Consider the following 10,548-nt stretch of genomic DNA (forward strand, 5'->3'; position numbering starts at 1 on the left):
GTTCAAGCAATTCTCCTGCCTCAGCCTCCCAAGTAGCTGGGACTACAGGTGTGCGTCACCATGCCCAGCTAATTTTTTTGTATTTTTAGTAGAGATGGGATTTCACCATGTTGGCCAGGATGGTCTCTATCTCTTGACGTCGTGATCCACCTGCCTCGACCTCCCAAAGTACTGGGATTACAGACGTGAGCCACCTCGCCCGGCCAGAAGCACTTAATCTTAACAGTCAGAGATAACCCTTGTGGAATTCCCATGTGAGCTTTTTCCAAGATCATTCCCTGTGTACACATGGACACACACTTGTATTTTTCACAGAATAGTTTCATGGTCTATAGAAAATTGTGTAATTCTATCGGTTTAGCTTGAAATAGATAACCAGTATTTTTCTGTGGCAAAAAATTATTCTAACTACGCCATTATTCTTATTAGACCAAAGACTGTTTTATTTTATTAACTTGGAATTCTTCATGGATTTTAATTTTTACTATTATAAGCTGTGTTGATATTTTCATAACAAATCTTTGCATACATTTAAACTAATCTCCTAAGGAAAAAAATCCTAGAAATTGAATTGCTGTCTGTAGGGTATATTATTCATTTAAGGCTTAATATACTGTCTTGCTAAATTATCATTAATAGACAGATTGCTAAATTGCTCTACAGAAGGCCAAATTTACATTTGCATAAGAATAATCAGTTCTCTGTGCCGTTATCAGTTATTGGGTATTGTGTTTAACCAAAAAAAAAAAATGTTTGCCAGTGCCTATAGTTTAGTTACAATTTATTGTTACAGAGAAGGTTGATAATTTGTAATCATTTCCTTTTGGTGAACCACTCTTCCTGACTTTTGCCTATTTTTAAATTGGGTTTTTTTCTTTTTCTTTTGTGGAGACATTATTATGCTTTAAGGACTTGAATCCTATATTTAGCATGCCCATTAGAAACATATTTCTAGTATTTTATATGTAATTTTATTTTACTTTGTCTTTCAGAGATGACACTTTTACTTACACTTTTAACTGTTTGGATCTATTAATCTTTCCATCATGGCCTTTGTCTTATGTGCCATGCTTAAAAAGCCTTCCCTAACACAAGGTTGTATTAGTATGCATATGAATTTTCTTTTAGTTTGTAAAATTTAAATATGTATTTAGGAAATGGTATGTAGGAATCCAAGTTTGTTATCAAATTGCTCCAATACCACTTATTAAATAACCAGGCTTTCCTCCTGGTTTTAAATACTACCCCCTATGGCACATTGAACACACACATTTATCCCTGCTTCCTCTTGAAAGCCCAGTTGCAATGACAATAAAAACATAAAAAAGCGAAACCCACAGTACAGACAAATTGGGAGAAGAGATTACAGGAGTAGAAGGATGTTAACTCGCATGTTTGAAACTAGAAAGCTGGTGGATGGGTGGGAACCCACTTGGCAGATGTGAGAAGATGAATGCCAGCCTGCAAGAGGAAGCCAGCATGAAGCAAGAAAGTTCCAGTATTCATACTGTAGACGCTGAAAAGACTTAGGAATTGGAGGCAGCAGATACCTCTAAGGAAAAAACTGCGGACAGAGAATTAATTGAATGTTTGTATCAGAAGCAACAAATCCCTCTCCTTACTCAGTGCAGCTGGACCTTTCAGTACCTTGAGAGAAGATGGAAATGTACTTTTTGCAGGGTGGTTTAACCCGTTGTCTCTAGGTTTGGGGGTACCACATACAATGGAGAGCAGAACCGAGGCACAGTAATGAAAAGAGAAGGCCTAAATGAAAATCTATATATTGATTTATGAGACACGTAGTCGCTTTTCCCCTTCAGCTCCCAGATGCTGAAAGACAATCTCAAACCACCTAAAAAGAAAGGGGGAGGATTTCTTTCTAGGGAAACACCCATGAGAAGAAGACTTTAAGATGCTGACATTTGAGGATCTCGCAGTGAAAAAGCTGGTTTAAAGTTTTATAACTCTGCAGAGAAGTTTATAATTTACACAAGCACATGAAGCTTCCAATTAGCATTTTTTTCTGAAAAAGTCAGGTTCATTGAAGTATAATGTATATGCTGTAAAATATGCTCTTTTTTAGTGGGTAGTTTTATGCATTTTGAAAATACATTTATGCAACTACCATCACAATCAAGATAAAAAATAGTTAAATCAAGCCCCTAAATTACTAGGTGACTCAGTACAAATTCCTAAACCCTGGCAGCTACTGATTTGTTTTGTCTCTAAATTTTTTCCTTTTTCTAAATGTACTAGTGTAGAAAGTAGATTTTTGACTGTGGCTTCTTTGAGATTCACCCATGTTGTTGGGTATCTCAATATCGATTTTTACCTTTTTATTGCAAAGTAGAATCTCAGTGTACAAATGCACTACAGTTATTTTTATCCCTTTACCAGTCGAAGGACATAGGTGTTTTTCTCCATTTTTGACAATTGCAAATAAAGCAACCATAAACACTGTATACACATTTTTGTGTGAAAGTAAATGAAAATATTTTTCTTTTTCTTGGGGTAGGATTGCTATGTTACATGCCATATTTACAGTAAATATCAAGCTATCAAGCTAAAGCTATCAAGCGATTTCCAAAGAGGAAATGCAAACATTTCACGTTTGCATTTCCAGTTGTTCTTTAGAGCAGAGATAGTTGCAGTTGTTCTGCAGCCTCAACAGCTTTTTATTTTTTTAAAGCTACTCTAATAATTATTTGGTGATATCTCATTGTGGTTTAATTCATGTTTCCCTAATGACATGATGATGTTGAGCATCTTTCAAATGCTTATTTGTAATTCCTGTATCTTCTTTGGTGAGTATCTGCTCAAAATTTTTATGTATTTCAAATATTATGTTGTTTTCTCATTAAGTTTTGAAAGACATTTTTTTATTTAGTATTTGCTGTATATAAGACATATATCATTTTATCTCAGTCTGTTGCTTATCTTTTCATGTATCTGTGCTTTTCAAAGAGCAAAAGTTTTAAATTTTTATAAAGTCCTATTAATGTTTAATTTTAGGATTAGGCTATTGGTGTCATATCTAAGAAATTTTTCTCTAACTCAAAATTACAAAGCTTTTCTCTTTCGCTTTGTTCTAGAAGTTTAATAGTTTTATGTTTTACGTTTAAGTTCATGAATTGTTTTTAAAGTTAATAGTTGTGTATGTTGTCAGGTAGGGGATGAGTGTTTCTTTTTTTTTCCCCCCACTTGAATTTCCAGTTGTTCCAGCATCATTTGTTGAACATACCATCCTTTCTCTATTAGCTTGTTTTTGTACTTTGGTTGAAAATTGACCACATATGTGTGTGTGGGATTATTTCAGGACACTATTCTGTTCTTTTTATCTATGCATTTGCTTTTTCTCTAATAACGCACTGTGATAATTTTTGTAGCCTTGTAAGTCTCAAAGTCCAGTAGTTTGAATCCTTCAAATTTATTCTTTTTTCCTCAAAATTATTTTAGATTATCTCAGTTCTTTTGAACTTACATATAAATTTTAGAATTAGCCTGCTAATTTCTACCCAAAAAAATCCTGCTGGGATTTTTTTGAGATTGCGTTGAGTCTACATATAAAAGTTAAGAAAACTGACATTTTAACAACTTGAGTCTTCCAATTAGTGATTGATGTTATATCTCTCTATTAAGTTAGGTCTTGATTTCTTTCATTGGTTCAAAGGTAAACCTATTACTATAAATGCTGTTCAAGCACTCTATATTCTTAGTGATGTTCATATCTAATCTGTTTGATACTCTATATTCTTAGTGATGTTCCTGTTTAATCTGTTTTGTTATTGATAGAGCCAGTGTTGAAATCTCCAACTATATTATGGATTTGTCTACTTTTCTTTTTCTATAATTTTATCAGTTTTTATTTCATATATTAAAAGCTCTATTTGAAGCACATACACAGTTATAATTGTCATGTACTCTTACTGAATGTATCCCTTTATTTTTATGTGATTAAAAAAATTCTAGGTAGTATTTCTTGTTAAAAAATTTATTTTGACATTAAAATAGCCAACTTAGTATTGTAAAATTAGAGTTTTCATGATATATCTTTTCCTTTCCTTTTAATGTCTACAAAATTACCATGTGTTTTCTTTAAAAACCATCTTGCTTTTTGAAAAATCAATTTCTACAATCTCTGTCTTTTAATTAGTGTGTTTAGGCCATTTACATTTAATGTGATTATATATTTGAGTTAAAATCTATCATCTTGCTACTTTTTTACTGTAGATAAGCAATTTTTTAGAGCAATTAAAAATAAGAAATGTCCTTTCTTGTATTACTAAAAAAAAATAAAACTTTCTGGAGATCTTCATTTTTTTTGGTCAGAAAGAAGGTTTCTTTCTTGTGTTTTATTTCTGTTCTTAAAAAAATTTTCACTGAAAACCTTTAACATTTTTTGACAGGTCTGCTTGTAATTTATTTTTTCAATTTTCATCTGAAAATAATCTTTTTTTAAAAAAAAACTCTATTTTTGGTTTTGGAATACATGCGAAGATTTGTTATATAAATGAACGTGTGTCACAGGAGTTTGTTATATATATCTTTACATCATTTAGGTATTAAGCTTGGTACCAAATAGCTATTTTTTTCTGCTCCTCTCTTCTCTCTCCTCCCTCAAGTAGACCCCAGTGTCTGTTGTTTCCTTGCTTGTGTTCATAAATTCTTATCATTTAGCTGCCACTTACAAATAAGAACATGTGGTATTTAGTTTTCTGTTCCTGCATTAGTTTGCTAAGGTTATCTTCCAACTCCATGTTTCTGCAAAAGACACGATCTCATTCTTTTTTATGGCTGCATAATACTCCATGGTGTAAATGTACCACATTTTCTTTATCCAGTCTGTCATTGATGGGCATTTAGGTTGATTCTATGTCTTTGCTATTGTGAACAGTGCTTCTGTAAACACTAGTGTGAATATGTTTTTATGATAGAATGCTTCATATTCTTCTCAATATATACCAAGTAATGGGATTGCTGGGTCAAACTGCAGTTCTGCTTTTAGCTCTTTGAGGAATTGCCATACTGCTTTCCACAATGGTTGAACTAATTTACATTCCCACCAACAGTAGATAAAAGTTCCCTTTTCTCTGAAACCTCACCAGCATCTGTTATTTTTTGACTTTTTAGTAATAGCTATTCTGACTGGTGTGAGATGGTATCTCATTGTGGTTTTGATTTGTATTTGTCTAATGATCACTGATACTGCCCTTTTTATCATGTGCTTGTTGCCTGCATGTATGTCATCTTTTGAGACCTGTCTGTTTATGTCTTTTGCCCATTTTTTAATGGGGTTTTTTGTTTTACTCTTGTATAAGTTACTTATAGGTGCTGGATTTTAGACTTCAGTCAGATGAGTAAATTGCAAATATTTTTTCTCTAATTTTGTAAGTTGTCTGTTTACTCTGTTGATTGTTTTGCTATACAGAAGCTCTTAAGTTTAATTAGATTCTATTTGTCAATTTTTGTTTTTGTTGCAATTGGTTTTGTTATCTTTGTCATAAAATCTTTGCTGGTTCCTATACCTAGGATGGTATTGCCTTGGTTGTCTTTCAGGATTTTTATAGCTTTGGGTTTTACTCTTTTGGGTCTATTTTTGTATATGGTGTAAGGAAGGGGTTCAGTTTCAGTCTTCTGCATATGTCCAGCCAGTTATCCCAGCGCCATTTATTTGAATAGGGAGCCTTTTCCCCATTGTTTCCTTTTATCAGGTTTGTTTCCTTTTATCAGATAGTCATAGATGTTTAGCCTTACCTTTGGGCTCTCTATTGTGTTCCATTGGTTTATGTTTTTGTACCAGTACCATGCTGTTTTGGTCACTGTAGCCTTGTAGTGTAGTTTGTAATTTCTTCAGCTTTGTTCTTTTTGCTTAGGATTGCCTTGGCTATTCAGGCTCTTTATTGTTTCCTATAAATTTTAAAATAATTTTTGCTAGTTCTGTGAAGAATGTTGTTGGTGGTTTGATAGGAATAACATTGAATCTGTAAATTACTTTGAGTCGTATAGCCATTTCAGTGATACTGTTTCTTTCTATCCATGAGCATGGGATGTTTTTCCATTTGTGATTTTTCTGATTTCTTTGAGCAGTATTTTGTAATTCTCGTTGAAGACATCTTTCACCTCCCTGGTTATCTGTATTCCTAGGTTTCTTTCTTTGTTTCCTTCCTCTCTTCCCTCCCTCCCTTCCTCCCTTCCTTCCTTCCTTCCCTTACTCTCTCTTTCTTTTCATTCCTTTCTTTCCTGGCAGTTGTGAATTGAATTGCCTTTCTGATTTGACTCTGTTTGGTTTTGTGGATGTGTAGGAATGCTAGTGAGTTTTGTACGTTGATTTTGTATCCTGCAACTCTGCTAAAGTGTTTTTTGTCAGCTGAAGGAGCTTTTGCGCTGATACTATGGGATTTTCTAGATATGGAATCATAATGTCTCCAAATAAAGATAATTTGACCTCCTCTCTTTCTATTTGGGCTGTTAAAGTTTTTTCTCTTGCCTGGTTGCTCTGGCTAGGACTTCCGACACTATATTGAATGAAAGTAGTAGAGAGGGCATCCTTTTTTTGTGCCAGTTTTCAAGGGAAACGCTTTTAGCCTTTGGCCATTTAGTATAATGTTGGCTGTGGGTTTGTCATAGATGGCTCTTGTTATTTTGAGGTATGTTCCTTTGTATTTCTCTATTGATCAATGATATCGAGCTTTTTCTTTTTTTTATGTGCTTGTTGGCTGCAAGCACATCCCATGAAGGGATGCTGAGTTTTATCAAAAGCCTTTTCTGCATATACTGAGATAATCATTTGAGTTTTTCCTTTAGTTCTGTTTATGTAATGAATCACATTTATTGATTTTCATATTTGAACCAATCTTGGATCCTGAGAATGAAGCCTTCATCATGGTGGATTAGCTTTTTGATGTGCTGACTGTATTTGGTTTGCAAGTATTTTGTTGAGAATATTTACGTCAATATTCATCAAGGATATTGGCTTGAAGTTTTCCTTTTCTATTGTGTCTCTGCAAGGTTTTGGTATCAAGATAATACTGGCCTCATAGAATGAGTTGGGGGGAAGTCCCTCTTCATCAATTTTTTGGAATAATATCTGTAGGAATGGTACCAACTCTTCTTTGTATATCTGGTAGAATTTGGCTGTTAATCCATCAGATCCTAGGCTTTTTTTGTTTGGAGAGCTATTTATTACTGATTCAGTTTTGGAGATTATTATTGGTGTGTTCAGGGAATCAATTCCTTTTTGGCTTAGTCTTGGTAGGGTATGTATGTCCAGGAATTTATCCATCATTTTTAGGTTTTCTAGTTTGTGTGTGTAGAGGTGTTCATAGTTTCTGATGATTGTTTTTATGTCTTCAGGGTCAGTGGTGACACTCCATCATTTCGAATTGTGTTTATTTGGACCTTATTTCTTTTCTTCTCAGTCTAGTTAGCAGCCTATTAATTAAAAAAAAGAAAAACTCCTGGATTTGTTGATCTTTTGGATGATTTTCATGTCTCTATTTTTTTTAATCCACCTCTGATTTGTGTTATTTGTTGTCTTCTGCTAGTGTTGGGATTGATTTGTTTTTGCTTCTCTAATTCTTTCCATTGTGAAGTCAGATTGTTAATTTGAGATTTTTCTAACTTTTCAATGTGGGCATTTAGTACTACAATTTTTCATCTTAACACTGCATTAGCTGTGTCCCAAAGGTTCTGATATGTTATATCTTTGTTCTCATTATTTTCAAAGAAATTCTTGATTTCTGCCTTGATTTCATTTGCTCAAAAGTCATTCAGGAGCATGTTGTTTGATTGTCATGTAATTGTATGGTTTTGAGTGCTTTTCATTGTTGACTTCTGTTTTTCTTAGACTGTGGTCCAAGAGTGTGTTTGGTATGTTTTCAATACTTTGACATTTGGTGAGGATTTTTTTATTTCTAATTATATGGTCAGTTTTAGAATATGTACCATGTAGTGATGAGTAGAATGTATATTCTGTTGTTTTTGTGTGAAGACATCTGTAAAGGTCTATCAGATTTATTTGGTCCAATGCTGAGTTAAGGCCCTGAATATCTTGTTAATCACCTGCTTTGAAGATCTGTCTAATACTTTCAGTGGGGTGTTGAAGTCTCCCATATTATTATGTGAGAGTCTGTGTGTGTGTGTGTGTGTGTAGGTCTCTAAGAACTTGCTTTATGAATCTTGTTGCTTCTGTGATGGTTGCACATATTTTATGGATAATTAGGTCTTCTTGTTGAATTGAACCCTTTACCATTACATAATACTCTTCCTTGTCTTTTTTGATCTTTGTTGGTTTGAAACCTGTTTTGTTTGAACTCAGGATCGCAACTTCTGCTTTTTTCTGTTTTCCATTGGCTTGGTAGGTTTTTCTCTATCCCTTTATTTTGAGGCTATGAATGTTATTACATGTGAGATGGGTCCCTTGAAGGCAGCATACCATTGGGTCTTCCTTTTTTATCCAGCTTGCCACTCTGTGCCTTTTAATTGGGGCATTTAGCCTGTTTACATTCAAGGTTGCATTGATATGTGTGGATTTAATGTTGTCTGGTTATTGTGTTGGCTTGTTTGTGTGGTTGCTTTACAAAGACACTTCTCAATGTTTATATGTGTTTTTTATTAGCTGGTAGCAGTCTTACCTTTCTATATTTAGTGTTCCTTTCATGGTACCTTGTAAGGCAGATCTGGTGGTAATATAGTCCCTCAGAATTTGCTTATCTGAAAAGGGTCTGATTTCTCTTTCACTTAGGAAGCTTAGTTTGGGTAGATGTAAACTTCTTGGCTGAAGATTTTTTTTTCTTTAAGGATGTTGAATATAGGCCCCCAATCTCTTCTGGCTTGTAGGGTTTCAGCTGAGAGAATTGCTGTTAGCTAAACGGGAATCTCTCTGTAGGTGACCTGTCCTTGGTTTCTAGCTTCTTTTAACATTCTTTCTTTGATTTCGACCTTGGAAAATCTGGTAATTATGTGTCTTGGGGATTATCTTCTTGTGTAGATTCTTACAGGAGTTCTTTGTATTTCTTGAACTTGACTGTTGGCCTCTAGCAAGACTGTGGAAGTTTTCATGGACAATATCCTAAAATATACTTTTCAAATTGTTTGCTTTCCCTTTAAAGGATGCCAGTGCTTCATAGATTTGGACTCTTGACATAATCTCGTACTTTTCAGTGGTTTTGTTTATTTCTTTTTATTATTTTTTATTTTGTCTGACTTATTTCGGAGAATCAGTCTTCAAGTTCTAAGATTCTTTCCTCAGCTTGATTTATTCTGCTGTTAATACTTGTGATTGCATTGTGAAATTCTTGTATTTTGTTATTCAGCTCTGTCAGACCCATTAAGTTCTTTTTTACGTTGGCTATTTTGTCCTTCAGTCCTGTATCACTTTACTGTGGCTCTTATTTTCCTTAGATTGGATTTTGCCATCCTCCCAAATCTGGATGATCTTTGTTTGTATTCCATGTTATGAATTCTGTCTCTGTCATTCTAACCAGTTTGGCCTGGTTAAAAACTCTTGTTGGAGAACTGGTGTGGTTGTTTGGAGAACATATGACAGTCTGGCCATTTGAATTACCAGAGTTCTTGCATAGCTCTTTCTCATCTTTGCATGTGGGTGTTCATTTAACTGGAGTATAGATTGAGTACAGTCAATAGACTTTTTTTCTGGTTATTTTCACCAGGCTGAGGCTTTGTATAGGGTCTTTGTTTGAAGCTGACTTCTTGTGTCTTGTTTCAGAATGGTGTATGTTAGTGAGGTATTTTTTTGGTATTGAAGCTTTGGGGGGTGATCCAGCAGGTAATACTTAGGCTTATTGATCAGTGGGTAGACTCTTGCCCAGTTGTGTGGCTCCCCTGTTTCCTCACAGTTGGAGCCATGTTCCCTCTCAGCGCTCTGAAAATGTGGGTTTTCTCCTTAAGTGCTGACCGTAGTTCACGACTTGGCATTTTCTCCCTCTTAAGTCCTGGCTGTAGTTCTCGACTGGGCTGCGCACTGCAGTTCTGGAGTTATCTCAGTGTTTATGTTCCTTCCCTAGCTTAGAGGCAGCAGAGGAAGATATCTTAGTAGTTGTGTCCAAGGGTCATTTGCTTGACTCCTGGGGACTCCACTTCAGAGAGATGGAGGTTAGCAATCACTCAGTACAGTCAGCCCAAGATGGAGGGTTTGTGCTGTGGGCCCAAGTCAGGGGTTCCCTGTCTGTTGCTGACATGTGGGGGATGTGAGGGACCCATGTGAGAAGGACTGGCCTTCTCTCCTTAGGCTAACTGCAGTTTGTTGGAGGTGTGAATGAGGCACTTAGGGTCTTTACTCCTTTGTTAGTCTGAGGGTGTCAATGGCAGTTCGACTGGAGAGGAAGTGGCAGAGAGGCTTTCAGTTGACCCTGGAGGCTCTGTCTAGGGTGTTGCTGAGGTGGTACTGGAAGGAAAATGTAATCTTAGTCTACTAAACAACTTTGTGAATAATGTTTATATTAATATAAACAGGAAATACTGATTTAACCAGTGATTGTTTAATTACTGTATGATGAGGATGGAGATAATTGTGCATAAATAAATCCT

The sequence above is a fragment of the Cebus imitator genome, unplaced genomic scaffold (assembly GCF_001604975.1).
Source record: "Cebus imitator isolate Cc_AM_T3 unplaced genomic scaffold, Cebus_imitator-1.0 Scaffold221, whole genome shotgun sequence".
Taxonomy (NCBI): Eukaryota; Metazoa; Chordata; class Mammalia; order Primates; family Cebidae; genus Cebus; species Cebus imitator.